The 19,006-nt window shown below is 36.9% G+C and overlaps 1 protein-coding gene across 3 annotated transcripts in view; it reads right to left on the bottom strand.

Moving 5' to 3' along the window:
• The window catches only part of PLAG1 (PLAG1 zinc finger), a 33,023-nt gene extending 14,097 nt beyond the window's left edge, over positions 1-18,926 (bottom strand). For all 3 annotated transcript variants that reach the window (XM_075211368.1, XM_075211369.1, XM_075211366.1), the window contains exon 1: positions 18,758-18,926. The gene's annotated coding sequence lies outside the window, so the exon portion shown is untranslated. The remainder of the gene's footprint in view (positions 1-18,757) is intronic.
• Positions 18,927-19,006: the final 80 nt, after the last annotated feature.

The following is a 19,006-nucleotide window of genomic DNA, read 5'->3' on the forward strand; positions in this document are numbered from 1 at the left end:
GTTGGTCACTTCTCAGATACCATGAACACAGAGAAACTCACTCTCTGAACATGGACAAGGAAACAGGACCCTTTCATACGCCATTCTGGGCTGTAGAAATATTTGATCATGAGGGAATACATAATGGTTAAATATGTAAACATGATGAAATAGCATACAGAGATGTATGTATGTATGAGTGTTTTATGTTAGATTGTGTTGAATATTGTTTAGTGGTAAAGTGAATTATATGTTCATGGATGTTGGAAATAGTTTGGATATAGTGACCTGGGAAAGATTCAGGTGATGTATACATTATATTGATGTATTAGTGGGATTGTTACATTGTACTTTGGAATTAGGAGTTTGTGCATATAATGTGTCTGGATTATGTACAAAATGTAGTCTCCCCTCCCCCTACCACACAAAGCGATGTTAAAGAAACATGGAAATGTGAACTTGTGTATAGTATTGTCAACTGTAGGTATTAAATTTGGTGTTTGTTACTAAAGACAGTTATTGTTATTTTGTAGAGATAAAACTGAGATTTTAACAAACCTGTATGGTTGAAGTTTAGTAAGGACTGGGCTTGTTGCTTAACCCCTGCAATGCTGTTACTGTTGGGATATTTAGTATTAATATTGTCAATACTGGCTGTATAGTTCAACACAGACTGTACTGTGCAGTAGCCTTGTTACATGGTTATAAAGAGTAAATGTTACTGTACTTATCTTGTAGTTTGAATGCAGACAATAGACAACATGGCCACCATTGGGTCATGTGCTTTGTTAACATGTTTTCAAGATGGCTGACATTGTACCATGCTTTATCAAACCCTGTATTAGTCATGGGGCTGTAAACGATGTATGTACATATGGATGATAACCATACATGAAGTAGTGAATTTACACTGGGATGTTTACTAAGCAATGATTTTACTGGGAAGTGTCTGTTGTACTGTAACTAGGCCATAAGACGTGGTCCGATTGGAGTTGTACACCAGCAGTGGTAATTAATACACACATATATATATATATATATATATATATATATATATATATATATATATATATATATATATATATATATATATATATATATATATATATATATTCACACATACAATCCCCCTATGAGCACATGGCTGTGCTTTTGTTAGTGGGAGCAAGTTCATGCGCCTATTTGTCTGAATATAAACATACCCCCTAGTGTAAACCATACTTGTCAACTCTGAATACTCCGGAAATAGCGGGCAGTCTCCTGGGAGAATCTCCTAAGCTCCCGGTCTATGACAGATCTGCACCATCAAGCGCAACGCGTGTCATCACTCAGTTATCCTTAAGCAGATTGTCTCCACATCTAACTCTGGAGACACAGAACGCACCCTCACAAACTTCTGTGTCCTTACTGACAGGACAGGAGGACGGCACTGACAAAGGGAATAAAAAAAAGTGAATCTGGAGGAAAAAAAGTAGGAGGTGGATGAAACCTGAGGGGGGGGGGGGGGGTGTAGTTAAAATAAGCAATAGGGGCAAAGGAGAATAGACATTAGTGGGGAACAGAAAGTGAGGAGATATAACGCAGGTCTGAGGAATCTAAACAGGAATCCAAGGGATACCAAGAGGAATTAAAAGAGTACATGTATTTTAACAGTAATAGGACGTCTATCTGTTGAAATACATGTACACCTAATTCGCCTCCTCCTCTTCCCCACCTTGTTGAAATTCAAATAAAAATAAATGTGTATGTATATATATATATATATATATATATATATATATATATATATATATATATATATATATATATATATTAAATAAATGAGACAGAGTGTAACAGTAGGAGTGAAAGAACAGAGGTGGAGTAAAGGGAGAGTAAAGGAAGAGTGAGCAGCATAACAGTTCCAAGGAGTTTGTATGTATACACAATTATTATATAGCTGGTGATATTAAATGGTCAGGCAACCCTACTAGCAATTAATGAATTTGAAAGTCTTGCCGAATTCATCGTAAGAAAGAAAAATACAGTACAAGGCTTTTATTACAAGTAAATACAATTTGTATATATGCAAGTTTATATTCTTATACAATTGATTAGAAATGCAAAATGTATTTGTTACAGTACATTACTATAGGTTCCACTTAGTGGTACTGAATATGTCCCTAGATAACACTAGATATGTCAATGGGTGTAGCTAGGCACACCCCTTTGGCAGAGCAGGACACGCCCCCTTCTACAGTACACTGCTTAGGTTTTACTTGAGGAATCTCCCTTAAGTGATTTTTCAAGAGTTGGCAAGTATGGAAAAAATATTGGTATCACAAATAGAAAAAGGCAAAAAATATTTATCAGAGATTCAACAAATATTCGGTCCTTAGGATTCCTTAGGGGCTTGCAACCTGGAAAGTCAAACATCTTCTTATAGTATCATGATAATGTTCTACCTCAAGGTAGAAGAATTCGATGGAGACCATTTTCTTGCATCTAGACAGAGGGACACTTAGAAGACGACTTGGTCGGCTTTTATTACACAATGCAATTCATATGCTTCCGATATTAGATTACAGAGAGAAATTCAGAGTTACTAAAACTTTATATTATAGGACCCCTAATTGATAGTGGTAAGAATGTAATCTACAGGAATCAGGGAAATTGAATCAAAAACTAGCTCCAACAGTGTGTGTTTTAAAAACAAAAACAAACAACCCCCCCCCCCCAAAGTGAAATGAATACAAATACCATTCTGACCTGGTTACCCCGAAGAGAGAATGGTTTCTGTAAGTGTGGTCGAGTTTACAGGCAGATCAGGGTAGCAAAGACTTCATCTCGTATTTAAGAAAAAAAAAAATGTAATAAGAAATGTATGAACCGTAATTTCATCAATGTGATCTATTTAATAGACTGTAAGAGAGGGGTACAATATATGGGACGAACAGGTCCCTGGATGGAAGGTTCCTGGAACACCAACCTAATGGGAGGAAAACAAGCGAAGACAGTGTCTACCAAGGTATGCAACAATTGGCCAAAATGGAGATGCAAGAAGTATTTAAATGAAACTTAGCAGATTCAATGTACAAAAAGGAGGGTGGGACAGTTACAAATGATCATGTAAAAGAGAAGCTTACTGGATATTCAGGATGAGGACCCTCGTCCTCAGGGTTTTAATGATGCAGTGGAACTTAATGTCTGAGTAAATCATGAGCTGATTGGAGCGGTGGGGGTGTCACAGCTTTAATGGATTGCTGTTTATTACATTTAATGAGTAAAATAATTGATTAACTATGCCTGAAGCATTCCTAAACCTACATTTATGATATTGTAATTACTACAAATTATATATAGATTTATGAGCAATTATTCATGTATTTTAATATTGCCAGACATTTAAACAAAGTATATCAATTAAATGAAGCAGTTACATGGGTCAGAGAGTAATACCTGTTCTATGATAAATGCATAGCAAGAATTGTGAAATCTCTTTCCCAGCACTTCAGTAAATAAGACCTAAACAGATAGATGATGCTGCATTACCATGACAATTAGAACTAAACAGATGACAATGTATTACCAGAACAATGAAGTTTCATAACATTGATATACAGATTGAAATTTTTGCAAAAAAAAATGGGCCTGAGTCATTAAGGACAGTAAGGCAAAAAAAGGAGTAAATATTCTCCGGGACAAACCATGTTACAATGCAAGGGGTGCAAATTAGTTTATTATTTTGCACATAAGTTAAATACTGGCTGTTTTTACTAACAGACATACTTGCTAGCTTTATTTTTACACTGAAATTTAAAGTTGATCTAGGACATGCCCTATTTCAGTTATAAATCTGTTCCCACATTTTAAATTTACCTCCCTTCCAATGCACAATACAACATTGTTTTGCCCAAAGTTACTCCTTTTTTATGCTTTGCTCTCCTTAATGACTCAGGCCCTATGACTACATGGATGGCGATTAGAAATTTGTAGAAAGATGGTCACGGCATATGGAGAATGCTATTAATAGTGCCCAAGAATGGGTTTCATCTGAAGAAATCATAAGAAAGGGGCAGAGGAATGAGCCAGTTTCAGAGGTACTTTTGAAATTGGCTTTTGGAGAACGTTTGGAGCACAGCAGCACATTGGTGGACACGAATGTGTGGTTTAGAATACGGCTAGCAGAGTGAATATTCTGCTGCCCAGAAAGCAGCTGGACCCACAGGCTTGATTTTTGATGATTAAAAGCATGGTTGCTTACTGACTTATGATACTATAAGAAGCTGTGAATGATTTTCCAGTTTTCAAGCTACTAAGGCTTCCTAAGGACTAAATATTTATTATGCTGCTAAGGATTGAATCTCAAATAATTTTTGGGCTATTTGTTAAGCCAATATTAATATTAACATATGTTTATAGGCAAATGTTTTTTAATTATTTAAAAATAATAGTGTTAGATTTTGCATGGATGGCTTTCTGTTATATCATATGCTCAGTATATAGGTGCAGAGGATTTCAGAACCCTTAACTTTTGAGAGCTGCAGAGTTGCAAAGGGCGTTATTGAGATACTAATAGTTTGTAAATGACATTAATAGTACCTGATTAAGTATCTTTTTTGCAGTGTTTATCTATATTTTCATACCTCTCGACACTGTGCTGGAAGTAATCAAGACAAATAATGTATCTATAGTGCCACAAATTATGCAGTGCTGTTTTATACTCAATTCAGTAAGGTACAGGCAACCAATATAAGAATCTGACAAAGCGCATCAGCTCTAGAGGAACATTTGAGACGATGTCAGGGTGCAGGAAAGGAAACGATCAGCTTTTTGCTGGGGAAAAAGGATACCATTTTGAATATTTAATCATTGAAGCAGGAGGCAAGATCTTGGGAAGTAATGGCAGGTGGTGGAGGGGGTAATTTAGCACACTGCTATTTTGGAAAGAGGACCATGGTAATGCCATGCTGGAGGCATTACCCAACTCTTCTGAAGCATTAAATGACCCAACCCCTAGCAAACAGGGACATCACTCCCAACTTCTCATGAGTCAGGATAGACATCTCAAATTGGGGGGACTGTACAGTCAAATAAAGGTAGCAACATGAATGCGACACCGTTACACAGTGATGTGTGATTATTAAGGAATGAAAATCATTGGAGTTAATTCATGTCACAGAAGCATTCCAGGACGGTCATAATGAACGGGTTTATTCCCTCGTTCAATGGGTAGACACAGGAAAAAGAAAGGCCCACGAAAGGTACAGAGTGCGATTCTTTCTTTGCCTCATGTCTGAGAAACTTACAAACCATTTTTGAAAAATATAAAACAAACAACTCCATGGCAGCCATAATGCATGGTACTTACCCAAGCAAAGCATGAAAGAGGATTGGCTCAAGCAAAATCAACAATGACCGAGTTAATAAACCCCCCCCCCCAAACATAAACAAAAAACCACAAGACAAAAACAAACCAAATACATTTTTTGAGGAGCTTCTTGAAGGATTTTCCTGTAAATTGAGCATCAGCAGATATCGTCACATCCTGAAGATAATGGGGCATATTAAATTAGCTGTGAGGTGCCGACGGACATCGCCTCAAATGCCCAGCTGTGCACCTTGCCGACTAAATACTTACTATAGATACGAGAGAGAAAATGAGCAAAGATTTTAGTAAAATCTCTGCCGCAATCTGTCGGCTAACAGCGCTGCACCTAGCAAACAACTGAATTCCTCCCAATGTCTGAAGCAATGAGCATCCTGCTGCTTTGCAGAGATCCGCAGGTCTGAGCCCTGAATACAAATGAGGTTCCTTCAACCTTGTAGAGTGCGCAGTTAGAATTTCTGGTGCCTTGTATCTCACTTTTATAAGCCTGTGCTAAGGCCACTATGCTGAATGGATCTGTTGAAATAATCAGCTATGCTGTTCGCCTAGTCTACCACATTGTCTTCTGCCTTAATCTCCAGAATGTTTGCATGTAGCTTCTTTTTGCTCTCTTGGCATATTAGTACCTTTCTTTGGGAAAGTGTATTCTCCAATTGTCTGAAGAAAGGACCCATGTCAATCAGACCTTTTGATGTGCGAGGATCTAGCACCTGAAGAACAGGAAGCTTTAATTAGGCTACTGTTAGATTTCCTGTGTCCAACATAAGATGCAGGAATAGAACAGCAAGTTTTAGGATATCACGGATAAGTGTAAATATTGTTAGCTTTGCATTGCATGTAAATTCATGTTTGGGTAAACACATTACATCCGGATTCAAAAAAATCTCAGAACTCAGGGGGCTGGCTTACTCTGAGGCTGTGTCCAAAAAAAAATGTATTGTAATTTGTTGTTCTTGTTTCATCTGTACTGCTCCCTGGTACCTTCAACCAGGGTGACCAAATAAACACTTGCCTCAAAGTCCTCCTTGGATACTTGTCTATCCCTGTGACCTACTGACTAGACACAACTCTAAAAAGTTCCCAGCTGTTCTGAGATTTGGACTCAGCTTTCCGGTACCACCGCTCTGCCCGCTACCCAGCAGCTCTGGCCAGTGCGATAGGTCAGGGGGGATCCATCCACTGTAACCCTGATCCATATGAAGAGGTCAGGGGTACCAGCCCAGGTACACCAGTAACGGGGTACACTAGCAGTGTCAGTTACCCAGAAGAAACCTGGTACTGGATGCCGGTAAGGAGTCCAGTGGTGGCAGCATTTGTAAGCCCCTTCTACTGCTGTTAGAGGGCGCATTTGGGATAACAAAAGGAAACACTGACAATTTAAGCCCAGCTGGTTTCCAGCAGCAACAGACAGGGTGGCATAGGCGGTCCATCTTGCCACAGGTAGAGTGTGTCATAAAAAGTCACTTTTGAGTGCTTGTAGATCATGCCATTGAACATATGTAGTGTATTACCTACAGTAGAAGCAAAATGTGTAAGTAAATAGACTTAAATGTATACATACAGGAGACAAGTGTTCCATTTGATATTTCACATTTCGCTAAACTTTTTGCTTCCTTCATTTTAGAACACAGTATTGAATTGTACTGTACCTCTAGATAACAATGACATAAGCAATTTAATGTCTTTGGTAGTACAATCATTTGACAGTTTAAATTGTGGACAGCTGCTTGATTAGCTGACAAGACTGAGTTTGTAATATTTGTATGATTCTAATATATATATATATATATATATATATATATATATATATATATATATATATATATATATATATATATATATATATATACACATATACATATACATATACATATACATATACATATATAACCCCAAAAAAACAAAAACAGATTTACATTAGGTGTTTTGGACCAGAACCCCTGTATAAGCCAGGAGGGATGTGTATATTAACTAAACACAGCAAATCACCAGTTCTCATTTTAAATATAGTGTTTAGGTCACTAACTCAGAAAGTTGGACCTACCCTGAAGACTGTGTTGAACAACCTTGTTTTATGCTCCACATATTGTTAATTTGGTCTTTTTGCAGAATTCCAATCATGGGATGAGTACACTATTTTTAGGTGTGTTTGACTAAGGTCAGAGCAACTATTATATTCATTGTTCAAAACCATTTGATCTTCATAAGCAGATATACAAAATAGGGTGTGCTTTACTATTGCAGCCCATATACACCATAAAGGCCTTCAGAGTATTATAAAGCACAATATATAAAACAATAAAGGGTGCAGTATTGAACCTGTTCAATTAAGCCTCCTGGCGACTAGTGTAGTCTAATGTTATTATCTAATATTATAATCATAGCCAAATCTGAATTGGGACGACTTAGGAAAATGAATGCAAATCAAAGCATCCAAACAACAGACAGCCAGGCATGGGCCAATTCCTGCTATCTGGTGTGAGCACCAGAAGAAGAGATTAAATGGTGTGGCCAGACAGGCTTACTTCACCACATGGTCTGAGGGGAGGGGGATATCCTTCCTGCACAGTATATCTTGGTCTTCCTCTCACCGTCAGTAACTGACCACTCCTATGGGTGTCACCTTTCCACCAGACATTCACCGACTGCGAGTGCCAATGGCTTACTAATTGTAGGATGATTTGGCTGCCACCACTGGACTTCTTTGCGATGTCCAGGACCGCGTGCTTCTGGGGTAGCTGGTATGGCTGCTGTAATGCCCCTTTGCTGTGGACTGGCTGGTGCCTCTAGACTGCTTACTATGGATCAGGGCTGCTGGGTAGCGGGCAGAGCGCTGACACAGATGCTGGGTCCAACACAAGACAGCCAGGAAACGGATTAGTGTGCAAGCTCTTATCTCTTGGTCACAGGATACCGCAGGTAATAGTCACAGGCAGAATCTCCAAGCAGTGATGGTTTATTGCTCGAGTCCTGACACTTTACACAGCAGTTTGTGGTACTAGTGATCGTCCAGAAGTCAGATGGAAAATGTTGCATTACAAGGTAAGACAGTGCTCCTTAGCAGGGGGCAACACCGACCCTAATCCCAGATGACTCCACAAAGACTGAGATATTACATCAGATATCTAACATCAGGATATTATCTAATCTTGCGTCTAACACAATTCAACTTTCAAACCAACCTGATTTCCTCATATTTGCTGCCTATTTTGCTAGAATGTCTTGTTAGAGAGGCAGGAAAGCCTAACAGGTAATGACCCCCTGCCAGGCCTTCAGGCCAAAGCAGGTGTTTGTCACTTCTGAGATGAAAAGAATGAATTTAGGATTTCCTTTCTTACACAAACACATTAACTCCACCTTGGCTACAGCAGATTTCCAATACACAAATATAACAGTATCAAAATCAGTACATTTGAAATTATATAAATTGGCGCACTGCACAAAAAATTTAAATAAATTTATACAATAATTTACTTGGAAGTGACCCAGCCACAGGTGGTAAAACTTGACAATGACCAGCCTCATGCCAAATCACTTCTGGGGTCAATGGGGCCTGTTAGTGTTGTTAGACGATGACCACATGCACAGATCAATAGGGCTATCCGTAGTCATTTTATGGATTTCTGGTGTGTAGGTTGTTTTCAAGCCGTATAGGCTTCCATATTGGGTAAACCGGCTTCAGTGTTACAGCAGATATGGCCAACATACCAGCAGCAATAGTGATGTGAAGCTCCTATCAAACTGATGATGGAAGATTGTGGTGTAAAGCACATCTCTATATGAAATGCATACATTTGTTGTGGAGCCACTTACATACATTGTGGGATATTGTGGTGTTATTGACAGTGAGGGAGATTTGAGGGCAGGTAGTGACTGGCAGGAGGGAAGATAAGCTGTTTTGGACATGTTGAGCTTTAGGTAGCATTGGGACATCCATGTTGAGCTAGCAGAAAGACAGTTGGTTACACGAGATAGGTCAGGGGAAAAGATATAGATTTCGGTGTCATTAGCGTAGAGGTGGTATTGGAGGCCGAATGAGCAAATTAGTGCCCCCAAATATCTAATCATCCAATCATGTGTCAAGTTGTGGAACACCAAAATGGGGAATAAATGTCATTTAAGTGACATTGACCATAGAATGATTCGTTGTGCCAGAAAGGGTTCTAAGATTTTCACGCACAACAGTATCCAAAGTTTAGAGAATGGTTGTTGCCAATCATGTGCTAATGGCTACTTGCAGCAGGATAACGTTCCTAGTCTCAAAGCACATGTGTCAAGCTGGTTCTAAGAACATGTCTATGAGTTCAGCAACTGTATGAAACCAACAAGGTATCATGTCAACAAGAAAGGTTTCCATCACCCCTTCTGAACCCATGTCATGAAGAATTCAGGCTGTTCTGGGGGCAAAGTGAAGTCCTTTGCCCCCAAAGTATCCTAAGAAATTGTACCTAATAAAGTGGCCACCGAGTATATAAATCTTAGTGGATGATGCTGAGAGTAAACATTTCATGACATCTTCTAATAAAATATACATCTATATCTTCCTGTCACTTACACAGATCTGCTTATTAAACACATCTGAACAGGGATAGAACTAAACATATTTTATTACTGTGTTACAGCTGTGTAATTTCTTGTATATTCAGATCTTTACATATCTGCATGAAGTTAACCAACTTCTATGCACTTATGAATATTCATGAGTATTAAGCTGGCTACACACTACAGGTCTTTCTTCCAATTATCATGCCAATCACACGATAAACGATAGTTTAGTAAGATATCGCATTAGTGTGTACGCTCACACAATCATGTATTATTGTACCAAAGCACATCGCATCGTTTGGTTTTATAAGCTTGCTAAATATCACGATCAACGATGAAACGATGTTGGGCAAATGTGGAAGCGTGTATGCACTCATGACCAACTGTGTAGGCAGATCTCTATGGTGTGTGCAGAGTCACGATCTTTTCAGCAGATGGTTATGAAAAATGCAGAGTACAGATCTGAATCAGATCATAAATCACATCTGCAGCAATTTCCTGTAGGGTGTACCCAGCTTGAATGTAAACATCTCATATTGGCTGGCACATGTTCACTGTGCAACTTGACAAACATCCTGTGACATCATAAAGCAGACATGTGACTAGTCACATGATACTGTGTCACAGGAACTTCAGCCTACCCCTGCAGCTAATTGAAATAATGCACCATTTTACAGGTGATTTTTCCCAATGGCATGTGTGTTAATAACCGTACAATGTAACTTGGCTTTTAGGCAGACTATACTGTTATTCTTAGATTTATTTATTTTTAAAAAAAGGGCACATTTTAGGGTGAAACAATGGGAACATTAGTAAAGCTTAGATATCAACACCAAACAACTTGTTAAGAAGGTTGTCAACAACTGCTCATGTGTCGGATATGTCAGGAGATGTCCAAGTTCTGATTTTTAAATTAATGGTCACTGTTCACTAGATCCTGCATTGGAATGGAATTAAATAATGTGATGCTACTGTAATAATGATATTGTGTGCTGTGAAAACAAATGGAACTCTAAAAAAGGACACCATCTATATTTTGGGGTCTATTTATCAAATGGAGAAGAGCCCTAAACAGGAGCTTTTGCCGAATTTAGCATTTTTCAAAAGTAAGGGCTATTGCCGCCATTAATCTTCATAGGGAAAAGGGGGTAGGGATGCCAATTTTTAGCATTTGAACAACCATTCCCTTGAAAGATTATTAAATTGAATCGACTCAGATAAAAAGTTTTACAATAGCTATCCTATTCTAAATGATACTTTAATCAGTAGTTTGCCTTCTAGTATGGAATATGTGCTTATTATCGTCTTATTAGAAGGCTGCCTCAGTGTCTAACACTGGGGATTAGAAATAAGCAGAATCACTTTGTTATGTGATAAAATAGGTCTTGCATTCTGCAAAGTGCGCACTAAACAATATCCCAGGTAGCAAAATACAGTGGTTACATACATCTTATTTAAAATTCCCCATTTTCTCCACATTACTTCCAAAGCACATTATGCAATTGTTCAAGTGACATGCAAAGAGGAGGGAACCATTCAATACTTAAAAAGAAATCAGTAAAACACTTAGTCCTCATAAAAAAGAAAAACAAAGACCTTAACAACTGAAGAGTCACTAAATACAATTATGACCCCTTCCTGCTAGTGTCCGTAAACAATATATTTTTTTTTAATGGCGTAGCAAAGCTTTCAGTAAGGTTTAAAAGGTAATTACATATATGTGCAAGCAGGTCTGCACACAAGAGCACCGTATGAACAGACTTACCCATTTGCAGGTAAAAAAAAACCAAAAAACACAAATAAAACTAGGTGCAAATTGCATTTTCTGTTAATGACACATACACCATTATATACATTTTGATTTGTGGCTACTGTACATAACCTAGAAAGTAGATTATATGAGCTAGAAATTACGTCTATAGACAAAAGTATGCAATGCAACATAAGAAGACTATAGGGTATTATGGAGTTGCACTTAGATATCAAAACACTTTAAAGCTCACTTATAAAAACAAACAGATCATCCAATATTTAAGTAGCACCATCTCAGACCTGGGAATAAAGATTTTTCACCATACAGGTAATTGGTAAATCTTTAGCAGCTCCTTCAAACCTGATTGTTTCAGATTTATACAATATTCCATCTTTTCCATAAATATTTTACAATAAAATCCTTTTCGCTTTTTGAGTATTCTACCTCTATGTTCAGTTTTTTAAATGCAATAATAGTCTGGACCTGATGGAGAAACGTACACTCACACAGGTGGTGAATCTCCCTCAAAACAGCGACTTGGCATTTGAAAAGAGCTACAAACATTTTATTTGGAAGAATTTCGATTCTTTATTCTTTTGACTTAAGTTAAAAAAAAAAATCTGGTGTGCAAAGCTTGGGACAAGGCAATTTAAAATGGAGCTGTCAGTTTACTGAGATTTGAAAGGAAGCTAAACAAGATAGTATTGAATCTAAACAAACACCGGTGTAATTCAGTTACTTGGCAATGTATTATGGTTATAAACATACCTAGTTCTGCAATATGAAAGAAATGCTAATTTGGGCATGCAAATAGTGATAATGGGGACACTAGCAGAATGTCATCTACAGAATAACAGGACACACATCCGTAGCCGCTTCTGTTTAATAGTAAATATTTGATATTGAGGGGGCATGTTTTGCTTTGGTCTCCAGGGTTCATTTCCTATTTTAGTAAAATCATAAGTCTTCTTTATAACTGTTTTACTGTAAAGATAAATCTAGAAAAGCAGAGACGCAGTAGAACGCTAGGAGTTGCAATTCATTTGTAAAAATATATATGTTTTGAGCAAAAAAAAAATAAAAAATATATATAGCATTAACGTTATGCACACCATATGCAGACTGAACACCACTGTGAGAAATACCTATTCCTTCTGGGTTCCATTGCAAGGTCCTGGTACCCAATGTAAAGAGGTCACAAATAACCCCTACATTATTTTACCATCAAACATTATCTTCAATAAAAAAGCCTTTTGTGAACCTTACATTCTCTGACACATTACTACAACAATCGTACTAGCATATATTGTATATTTAAGACTTAAATTATAGTCAACATGTGTGTTCCTGTATTTTTTTATTTCCTAAGGAATACAATATATCTCAAACAGCAAAATGAAGAGAAAGTTTGTTTTGCTTAACAAGCAGATGCAAGTAAATAGACATTTCATAAACACAGATCTCGAGACTATGCCATTGTGTTGCCTAGTGAGCTACACTGAACACTGATCTGCATTTTAAGAATCTGTTGACTTTTGTCAACTTGCATCCACAAGAACCAAAACACGTTAATATATCCACAATCACTACAAAACAGAATCACAATAAATGATAAAGTACACTAATCCTATAGGAATCGTAAGAATATAAGTGTCAAAAGACAGATACTCATTACAAAACAAAGCAAAAAAAGTAGAGGAAATAAAAATACAGATCAAAGATTACCATATAATGACATTGGTGCACGATATTAATGGAATACATGTCAGGTAAGGTGTTTCCTGCATAACATTAAGCTAGATACTAGGAGGAATGGACTGTACAGATAGGTTTGGATAACCCAGGTTTATAAGATAATCACATTTTAATGGTGCTGTTCAAACAAAAATAAAAACCTCTTAGGAATCCACATCAGAGCTAGCAATAAGGAGGTTTTCTTATAGACATCTTGCTTCTAGAGCATGCACATCAGACTCGCAGAAGTTTAGGTTTTATACTTAAGTTGTAATAAATATTTAAAAACAAAAAGGAACATTTGGATCAAAATGTTCTGAAAAATCTTTCAGTCCTACTTGATCAACTCTTTATAGTACAAAAGAGACTAGAGTGGACTTTAAATATACATTTGATCATTTAATATCAATGCTACCATGAAAGAGCTATTTTTACAGGGTAATAAACACAGGCAGCAGGAAGATCAGCCAATCGCCTTTACCAAGAATAATTGTTTAAATCAATAATTAGACAATTACTGCTTTACCACACCATAATGAGCATGTAGTTTAAGCAACTGCCGTATTTATGGGCAAAATTATGTTAATTAAAGCTTGCACAGCAGAAGAAAATAATTGACAATTACAACCTTCACATATCTGGTTTTGTAGCCACCTTTTAGGAACTGCTGAATTAATAAAACTTAGCTTCAGATAAATCCAATGATGTTGTGCTTCCAGCACTATAGTCTCTAGTTCTGCATGTTTGCAGCAGTATCAGATTACAATGCTCATACTGGTTACAAATGTCACACAAGTGTCATCTCAAATACACATAGCACCAATCAGACAGAAGGATAAAACTAGTGGAGGATCCACAAACACTTAACATTAACAATACACATGATTTCTAGGTAAACAATATGCATCCTGTCTAGCGCAACACATTGCTTTCATATCAGAGAATTAAAAAACAAACAAACAATGAAACAAGTAGTTTAATCAACACACAGCAATACATCAAGCAATAAAATGCATTTGAATGTAATGGTTAGATTACAGTTATTAAAACATAGCTGGTACATTGAAAGTTTCAAGTATGTTGCTAAGATTGATTAATATTCTCCAGTTCTTGCGGAAAATGAAAAACATCCTCATTTTTATTATAGAAATAATGAATTACAAGCACTTTAGAACATTCAAATGTTCTTTCTCCTAGGAAGTTCTCCTTCATATAGAAAACTATTAATTTAGCTTTAACAAGGATTACACGATTGAAAAACTTAATTTTGTAATTTAGGTATAAATTGAATTTGTTATCTAACAACTAAAAGCAACTGTCATTTGTATCTACATTTATTCACTTGTTATTCAGGGTACACTAGTAGCGAACAAATGTGTGTGTGTATATATATATATATATATATATATATATATATATATATATATATATATATATATATATACATACACACACACATATACACACACACATATATATATATACAGAAAAAAAAAGGCAATACAAAGTTTAGAGACTGATTATATCAAGTTCATATAATCATACTTTGCACTGCAACAGCTCAAAAGTAATCAATATCACTCAGAATCTTTAAGGATTGGATGATTGGACTAAACAGCTATTAAAACATATGGGATGGATCATACTGGCGTTTTAATAAAGTCATACACAACTTTAAAAAAAAATGGAAATTAAATAGCCTGGGAATATTCTCTCTAAGCCTTTTCACACACCTATATAAGATAACTGCTGCTCTAGTCATTTGAATTCACATTGGCATACCACTGAACACAAAATGTCACCCTTCTCTTACGAATCTGCAGCACAACGAAGCTGCAGCCGTTTTGCCTTAATAGTTCAAGAACAATTGCCATGTTTAAAAACAAAAAGTTATGCAAATAGTATTGCAATAAGCATTTACTTTAATCAAGATTCAATACAATTGTTCAAGCCTGTACATATGATCATAATTTACCTACTTTAAATGTTAATGCATGTTACCTTTACATGGTTGTAATTAACTGTATTGGAACAGGCCCAAATTCAAATGGATATTTTAAACATGTCATTCAGTCAAAAGGCATATACATAAAGATGAAAAAAAGACATGCACATATGAAGAACAAGCGGGGACGATGCTTAGATGTAGAAGAATAAAAATATACAAGTATTTTACATTTAGAGAGATTAAGGTTAAATAGAAGAATGGTACAAGGTAAACAGATCACTCACATTTAAATTGGTTACACCTTTATTATGTTGCAATAAAGTGAGTATAGAATACTTTACTACTAAATAATATCAAGAGATACACCCTATCTGTTCACCTTTCTTTAAATGCTGTTCTTTTACTTATCTAGACTAATCATAAAAATGAGTCACAATAATTCTAAGAGACGCAACATTCCATTTTCAAAAATGTATTTTTTTATTTATTTTTTTTACTCAGAGCAATGAGTCATTATAAAAGGATGGGACTGACATTGTGCACAGTTTAAATGCAATTGCATAGCTAATAAAATTATTTTCTGAAATCAGATGTATTGTTTGCTAAACTTAAATTGCTACTGGTCACTTTTTGCATACTCCGAAATGCACAGAATACTGTGTTTGTGCACATTGGCGTTAAAGAGGCAATAAGTAATACTTACAATATCTGTCATAAACATGTTGAAGAACAATAAGAGTCTAAAGAAAAGAATATTACAAGATTGTAGAAATACCTGAAGAGAAGGTTGGGTGAAACAATGTTATTTCACTTCTCAGGTCTGAAAGTGTGCTTGTAGCATACTACATTTTGATGTAACAATTTACATAGGTTTCCACAATCAGTGAAAATTCTTACTACCTTATTAATCTTAATGTTTAGTCATAACTGTCTGTACACTTGACACCAAAATAGTGACACTATGACTAATGCCTGGGACCAAGTGTAATAAAACATACGTAGATTAAAATTACTGAAACAGAAAAATGATTACCATTGTAAGATTAAAATTTGTTTAGGTTTTACTAGTAAATCACTGCAGCATGCATAGAAAACTAAGCTTCAATCAGGGTTAACAAATAAGGTATAGGGAAGTAGTAGGGAGAGACAGATAGTCAAATGTATTTGTGTTTTAAGCTGCTTGTGTCACTAGGGTAGTATTAGCTAAGAATGAAGATTAGACATAGGTCTTAAGGCTAAGATAGTCATATTTCAGCATTTTTACTTTGAAATATTATAACTTGAAGATCTGAGCAGTTTCCCATGCTTCCTTTGCAAGCTGTCATTAAAATTTGGAGGCCATATAGACATCACCAATAGACATCACCAGTTTTCCAATATGACAAAACAGATTGCATAAGTAAATTGTTACATCATCATAATATTGTGTATCTCAAGAAAAGGCAATGGAAACAAAACAGTTCACATGAAAGCACAAAAGGTAATTCTGTGTAATAAGTTTACAAAAACAGTTTCAAGTAGATTACTACAACATTATGACCAGGCAATACACTGACTTACTAGATCTGAATCTTGAAATAGGCATTGTACAAACTGTTTTACATTGTAACTGAATATTTTACAATATTAACACTTACACTACCACCCCTTAAGTTACAATCAATATTTCTCAGACATGTCTTGTTACTGGCACAAGCCAGAAGCACACAAGTGCAGATGAGAACTTCCATAATCTGCAAATATCTCCCCAGCCCCACGTGGAAGCAACATCAGCAGCAGTTACAAAGCAGTATGCATCTTTCTGTATACCAATAGGAAGGGCACAGCACCATTGCACAGGAACACAATGCTATTACAGCAGGTGACATTTATAAAGTGTACATACATAACAGAACACTTGAAGGGGCTACTTTTCTAGCCCACATCAGCTCAGCCCTCGACTATGAAGAACACAGGCTGCAGTCCTAGATCTGCAATGTAATGCAATGACTGAGTGTTTCACAGCGGCAGCGGGGCGGAGGGGTGCGAGGGGAGGGGGGGTGAGGGCTTGCTTTGCAAAGATAAGTTTTTTTTAGCATGTAGAAAAGTGACAAGGGAGATAGTTTACAACACATCCAAGACTCACTTAAAAACATATTCATTAATTGCCTTTATACACAGACCTTGCCAATAAGAAAAGCCCAGGTTTCAGATTAAATAAAAAAAAAAAAGAAAAAGCAACAAAAAAAAAAAGGACACATCAAAACCAACACAGTTCCCTCATATATAACCATCATTGCTTAAAATCCTCTAGTAACGCCATTATAGCATCCCTGTTTTGCATTTTTTCTAGATGTGAAAGTTCTACAAGAAAAATGAAAATAAATATATCTATAAAAAAAACTAAAAGTCTCCAGTGACTCAATAGTTGAAGAAGGCAAGTTGGAAAACGAGAGATCTTGTTAACTTTAAAAGAACGGATCAGATAGTCAAATAGGGGATTTTTAGGAATTTTTTTAGTATTTTTTTTAATTTGGTTATGCCTCTATTCTCCCTCCATTTTGGTTGTTTATTTATGATACTGACAACAAGCTGTCCCAGTAGCCCGTCCTCGATCCCCTGTGCCCGAATCCAGGCAGAGTTCTTACTCGACCACGTTACTTTCAGGGGGCTCTGGGGTACAAACAGCGATCTCAGTATACAACCCCCCCCCAACCCCCCCTATTACAGAGGGAGGGGTGCCCAGCAGCTTCCCTGCAGCCCTAACCTAACTTCACATACCCGGCCCCCCAAAAACAGCATGGAAATAGTGCAAGGAACCATGGTTTCTGGATCAATAGTCCATAGGGTGAATGAAAACCCCCTCAACTAAATTTGAAGAAGGTTTGGAGACTTTGGGATGAATGCATGATTTTTAAAATATTTTTTGCACTTATTTTTTTTTAAAGCACGGTCTCCCTTTGCTTTAATGTCTTCCCCTCCTCTCCCCCTCTCACAGCCTCTGCTCCTGTCACAATATTAAGTGAAAGAAAGAAAAACTAAAACTTCCTACTCAACTTTTTTTTCAGAACCTTAAAGCCTCGAAAACCCCGTTGCAACTTGTCTAATCACCCCCATAACAGTACAAGAGGCACAAAGATGCACCATAAATAAAAACAAGTGAGACGTTTCACAATATAACCATGCAATCTCCAATTAATTTATTTATAAATATAGATTAAGTCAAAAATAACACTTTTCTACAAACTTTATTTCTTACACCCCTGGATTATTCTCCCAATTAAGCCCTTGTACAAGAGAAGAGGAGGGGGGAGATTTGCAATAACTTTTTTTCTTCCTCTCTCCCCCCTCCTCCTCCTTTTCTCGTCCCCCCCTTTCCCATAATTTAAATAACCCTGATTTTTTATGCTTCAGAGGTGGCTGCGCCAGTCCAAACCCCCAGCAAACTCACCGCGGGAGCCTTAACATCCTTCCTACGGTCGATTTCCGGGGTTTAGGTGCCTTTCCGATTTTTTAATAATTTTTTTCCCATATTTTTGCCTGGACGCTGCGGGCCTGGAAATTGTTTGCTTTCCCCTCTCTCCAGCAGCCATTGTAGTGTATGCGCTGCGATGCAGACAAACTTGCCGCGGGAGGCGCGCCCACCTCATACCCCTCCTCCTTCTCCACCTACGCCCCGCCCTTTTGCCCGCTACCTTAA

The sequence above is a fragment of the Mixophyes fleayi genome, chromosome 5 (assembly GCF_038048845.1).
Source record: "Mixophyes fleayi isolate aMixFle1 chromosome 5, aMixFle1.hap1, whole genome shotgun sequence".
Lineage (NCBI taxonomy): Eukaryota > Metazoa > Chordata > Amphibia > Anura > Limnodynastidae > Mixophyes > Mixophyes fleayi.